Raw genomic sequence first — 6142 nt, forward strand, 5'->3', positions numbered from 1 at the left:
AAGAATATTTGATTTCTTGCTCTAATGTTTGTTAAGCTCAAGTCCTACTCTTTTAAATAAGGTCGCTGGATTTTGTTATATTAAATCAAAGCTAGTACTCTCTTGGCAATTCAACGCCAGAAACTTTATTTCCAGAATGTTTGATATAGCTTAATCTTTTCTCCCAGGTATAGAAAGGAAATATTCAGGGTATGAGACTGTTGCAGCCGTCTCTTTCAGCTGACTCATTTATGTATCTTCACGTATATAGGAAGGTAAGTTATGTTTTTTTCTCACTGCTGTACTTGAAATGCGTGCTTAATCTCACAGTTAGTGAGTTGCTGTCTTCCAGCTTGATGTTTTTTCCCCCCATGCGGTTTTACACCTTCTCATACTGTTGTTTTGCCTCCTGAATTCAGGAGGTGCTAGCTGTCACGGTCAGAGCAGTCTCACCTCTCCCTGTAGTTTTACCTTTCTGCCTTGCTTAGCTCTCTCAGGTTTCTCATGAGTCTTTTTTTACAACTTAGCAGTAGTCTCATGTATTCATGACAAGTTTGCACTGCTGAGGTGTATAAAAATTAACCTTCGCTCCTGGCAAGAGGTTTACAAAATCTTGTGGCAAAGATGATGCAGGTTCTGTTAATCTGTTTTCAGACATGGAAGATCTGAGCTGGTGCTCCTCCACTTCTTGATGCAGGATCTCTCCAAAAGCGCTGTGTGCGAGTCTTCCCCTTAAAACTTTGAGCCCTGCATAAATTCTGCTGGTCAAGAGGCTCTGACTGTGACTGCAAAAGGTAGGACAGCTATTTTGATTGCAATGGTTAAGTGTTCTCTGAAGTTTTTACGTGCTGACTGTTGTTGCCATTTTTAAAAATTAACAAATCTCATTAGTTAGAGCTCTTTGAGATCACGTGTGCTGAGGGAACAGCATGGAGCTGCACCGAGGATGGTCAGTCTGGGTGTGAGGAAAGCGTTCTGCCCCAGAGGGCAATGAGCATGGAACAGGCTGCCCAGGGCAATGGGCACGGCCCTGACCTGGCAGGGCTCAAGAAGTGTTTGGACAGTGGTTTCACTTACAAGGTTTGAATTTTGGGTGGTCCTTTGTGAAGGCAGGAGTCAGACTTGATCTTTGAGGGTCTGTTCCAACTCAGGACGTTCTTTTCTGTGATTGTAAGATAATTCCAGATAATCAGTATTCTAACACAGTAAATATGCTGCTTGTGATTATCTTTCATAAGGATGATAGTTTTAAGGTTTTTCTTTAACTGTCTTAGGGCTGCAGCACCTCTTTCTATGAAGACAGGCTAGAGGAGCTGAACTTGTTCAGTCTGCAGAAGGCTGCATGGAGACCTGATTATAGCTTTCCAATATTTAAAGGGAGTTTATAAACAGGAGGGAAATCAACTTGTTACATTGGTAGATAGAGATAGGACAAGGGGGAATGGTTTTAAACTAAAGGGAAGATGCAGATGAGATTTCAAGGAGCAGTTTTCCACTGAGAAGGTGGTGAGGTGCTGGCGCAGGTTGCCCAGAGTGTCTGCAGGTGCCCCATCCATGGAGGTGCTCAAGGGCAGGTTGGATGGTGCCCTGCACAGCCTGATCTAGTCCATGATCTAGTATTTGGTAACCCTGCCTGTGGCCAGGGGTTGGAACTTGATCCTTGAGGTCCCCTCCAATCTAAGCCATTCTGTGATTCTATGTGTGACACAGTGACTTTGTAATTTAGTAAACAAAAGCTATTACAGCAAAAGTTGAAGGCAGGAGTAAAGGATGTAACCTTGACTTTACTTCAGCATTGTGGGTTGATCACAGTTATTGTAGCTCTGAAATTCTCCAGATGCTTTTAATGAGAGCTATTAATTCTACTTTCTTTGATGACATTAATTGTCCAGTACAGGACACAAATGGCTTGCCCTCAGAGAGAAGATTCATGCCTTGTTATAATCAGTATGAAATTCTTTCTGTCATTTATGCAACTGTGCTTTCTTTTCTTTTCTTACTGGTAACTGTGTAGAACACACCAGCCAACACAACGTATTGTGTTAGTATCTTACAGCTGTTATTGGAGAATGGGTATCAAGCCATTAAACTTAATTAATGTTAAGCTGAAGTTATTTCGCATTACTACTACATCCTATGGATTTTTTCTTGTGTTATTTTGCCTGTTCAAGGGATAAAGAATACATGGAAAAGAATATTTATTCCTCCTTACAGAATTTGTAACCAAAAGTTGTAAAGAGGAACTAATCGTCCATTAAGGCATCTTTTGAAAGTATTATGTCTTTTGATATATATGTATTTTTTTCTTCCTTTGTACTAGGTAAGAGTGTATGTAGCCTTAGGGCCATGCAGCAGATACTGTTTCAGCTTTCTGGTCAGGATGCATGCCTACTAATTGAAGAGCTGGTCAGAAGCTCTGAAATCCAACATGTGCCTAGCAGTTCTTAAGAAAGTTCATAAAGAATTCTTGCCTTGTGAAATTCAATCCCCATACAAAGTGCTTCTGGGAAGTTTATCAGACTTTCACAGGCTGGTTCAAAATGACAATAGGTGAAGAACTGTGCTGCTGGGTTTTGTTGGAACCATTTTCAGCTGCTCAAGTAAGGAATCACAGCATGGTGTAGAACTCTCAGAGAAAACTGACATAACTGCTTTCTTGAATCCCAAGAGAAACGTTTAATTGGGAACCTAGATTATTTTTTTTCCTTTTTTCCTCCATTAGACAGCAATAATTTTTCTGTGTAATTAGGTAGTCAATGTACCTTGATCAAAGAGAAATTTAATATCTTTCAGGCGCATTTGATTGGCCTCTACTTGGTTTTAGAAGTGTTGTGTATAATTTGGATACTCATTCTAATATGAGCATACAGCATTTGTAGAAGCACATTTTTCTTATAAGTGCTGGTCTGTTTTGACATATTTCATTCCTTCTCTGGAAATAAGTTGGAAGAGAGGACTGGTTGATCAAAACAAAATTACAATTACAAATTAATTTTTCTGGATTTTTTGCCACTTATTTTGATTTTTTTTTTTTTTTTTTGTAAAATATAAAATTAGAAAATGGTTTTTAAGAAGTGAATTTCTTCCTCTTGTAGTAGCAGTTTGATTTTTTTTCTTAAACAAATGCAAGACAATAGAAGATAAAACAAGATACAAAGGAAAAGGCTGTGCTGCCTTCCACCCTTTTCACCAACAGTTGCTTGTGCTTCTGACGGGATTTAAATGAACTGAATTCTCACTTGAAAGAAACTGAGACATACCCAATTTCTAAAGACACTCCATTCATCCTTTGGAGTGTCTTTGAGCTATTTTAGACTCGGGAGAAATGAATTTTTTTAATATGTCCTAATGAACCTGGTCTAACCCCTTGGGTTTCCGTAAGAAATGTAAATATTCACTTAGTTGGGCAGAATGAATTAATGAATTAGTGATTATGGAAATAGAGCCCTCAAAGTATGTCTCCAGCAAGTGAGACCTTAAGATTCAGTCTTAAGGTTCCTGTGGGTATTCAGTACTTGTTCAGAGGAGATAAACCAAAGCAGATATCACTGAGAATATTTGTCACCAGTATAAGATATGGAAATCAGAGCACTGTCCTTGCAGATCCTTCAGACGATGTAAAGGTTCTGGGAATAGTGTCTGAAGACAGAAAAAAGACTTGGCATTCTGGTTAATAAAAGGAGAAGGGTTGTTTTATCTATTTATTTTCATGAGTTTTGCTTTTTTTAGGTAGTGAATCTTGTGTTAATGATGAAGGATGATTGGAGACTTTGGGCTGAAGATATTAATGTAGCTGCATAATACAACCACTTAATTGTTGCCTTTTCTACAACAGATAGTTTTATTTATTCTTCTTTTTAAATTTCAAAAAATAAAGAACTTTAAGGTTGTTTTTCATATACATGGCATATTTCAGGTCAAACGTGAACTAGGCTGATGTAATACTGAGAAATACTGTGAGAGTGAATGAAGAGAGTGAAATAGCCAAAACTAAGCACGTAAGGAAAACAAAATATTGTAACTGTCAACCCTTTCAGGAAATTTGAGCTAAGGAGGCTGAACAGTCTACTGGCCTATGGCTAGCTAATTAAGATGCTCAACTAGTGAATCTTTGAAATCAGCTTCAGTGTGAAGCTGACTCTAAGGTGCTCGGTAGTATTCCCGGTCTTACTGTGTAATCTTAATAAGATCTTGTTTCAAGCACTTGGATTTAATAGTCTCATGCAGGGGATGTGAAAGGCTGATTTCACATTTGAGGTGGCCTCCTCTAAAGGATATGACAGAGAGATATCATTAAGCCTTTAGTGAAAGGATGTTAAATGCGTATTGGTTCCTGTGATGAGCTTAGCCATATAAAGGTGAGGTGACAAATCATCTGAGTAATTCCAAATACATGGTAACTCTCTGAAACGCTCCCTAAGCAGTTATTATTGAATTCAAAAGGTACATCCAAGGAATATTTAATCATAAGTGTATTACAGCAAGAAAATACTCTTGAATGTATTGTTTCTGATATTCTGACGATGTGTTTTTGCCTTGTTCTATAGATTTTGATCTATTTTTTCTATGCTGACACCATTACTTATTGGTTGTTATGTTGGTAGAGTAGGTGTGTTTGTTTGTTTGTTTCCCTAGTAGTGATGTTTGTTGTTGTTTATTTGACTCACCTTACTGAAGAGATGGCAGTTGGCTAAACATATGATTACGGTTATGTACTGTGGGCAGTGGATTCCCTTCCTCAGATGCTTAACTGGAAGCAAGCATTTTATGGAGGCTGAGAGAGTTTCTTTTCCATCTCTCTTTCCAAGAAGGTTTCTTATAAGCTAAGGACTCAAATGTGTCAGTATTTTGGCTGCCACAGTGGCAGCTCAAGCATTACAGAGCTACAGAGACTCACTGATGAGGCATTCTTGCTTCAACTACAAGAAGCGCTGCACTCACAGGCTCTCATCTTGATGAGGGGTTTCAACCACCTGAATGTCTGCTAGACGAGGAGGCTAGAACTAGATGATCTTTGAGGTCTCAAATCAAGCCGTTCTATGATTCTTTGCTGTTCCCTTACATATTAGTGAAAAATACCTATCAACATTCAGGAGAAGTGGAAGGATGAGCGTGTTTTTTTCTGTCCAGTATGGCCCAAGTCTGTTTCCCTTCTTTATAATTTAAAGCCTGGATGACTGTTTGTTATACTAGGTGAGTGAGGTTCCCATCAACAGTATCAGAACTGCATCAGGAAGAAGCATTTGATGGTGGCTGCTTAGGTCTGCACAGATAAATGAATCCTCAGTTCTATCAAGGGGGAAGAGAATCAGGGAGGTAGTAATGAGAGAAAAGCTGACTGGTGGTGAAGGCTTCCCTTTTGCGTTGGATTCAGTCCAAACTTGAACTCTCAAAGACTGTGAGCTGAAGGCAGGCACAGAGCAATCCAGACTTCCTGAAGATGATCTGCAATTTTTAAAGAATTTTTTGCAGTTGATGAACCTGCAGCTGGCTACTTCTGTCCTAGGCATTAATCATGAGTAAATGTACTACAGCAAAGGTATGAGGTGTTCCACAAAAGCAACAAGGTGAAAGGAACCACCTGCCTTTATCAGTGACCTTGATTTAAAATTGTGATTCATTTTTTATCTATCTATGAAATATGGTTTTAACTTGTTCTGCCATGGTTCGAAATCCTCTTCTTTCTTTGTGTATCTTTATGGCAGAAGTCTTGCTATCAAACCTTCTGACCTTGACCTGAGCTAGAGCAGTAGAAGGAAGCAGAAGCACTCTTCCGGAGGTGGTTTTGTCTTACTATTAACTTGTATAAGTATTTCCTGAGTGTTTCAAATGGCTTTGTAAAGCAGAGAAAAACTGTATGTCACTGAAAGGCAAAACAACTCTTTTCAGTAGAAAAAAAAATTTCCAATTGCATTTTCTCTCTTCTTGATTATAAGATAATTATAAGAGAAATTAAAGTATGTGGCCTAAAAATAGCATTTTAGCAACTAGTCACATTTAGCAATAGGATAACATAATAAAAATCTGTGACATGAAGAAAATGTCCAGCCCATTTAATATGTCCTGTAAATACAGTCTAGAGGAATACAACTACATAAAAAAGAATTCATATGCTTTAGAGAATGAGTGTTGTGTGATAAGTTGGTTTGTTTTTTGTATTGTT

Source organism: Tympanuchus pallidicinctus, unplaced genomic scaffold (assembly GCF_026119805.1).
Source record: "Tympanuchus pallidicinctus isolate F22 unplaced genomic scaffold, pur_lepc_1.0 scaffold15, whole genome shotgun sequence".
NCBI lineage: Eukaryota > Metazoa > Chordata > Aves > Galliformes > Phasianidae > Tympanuchus > Tympanuchus pallidicinctus.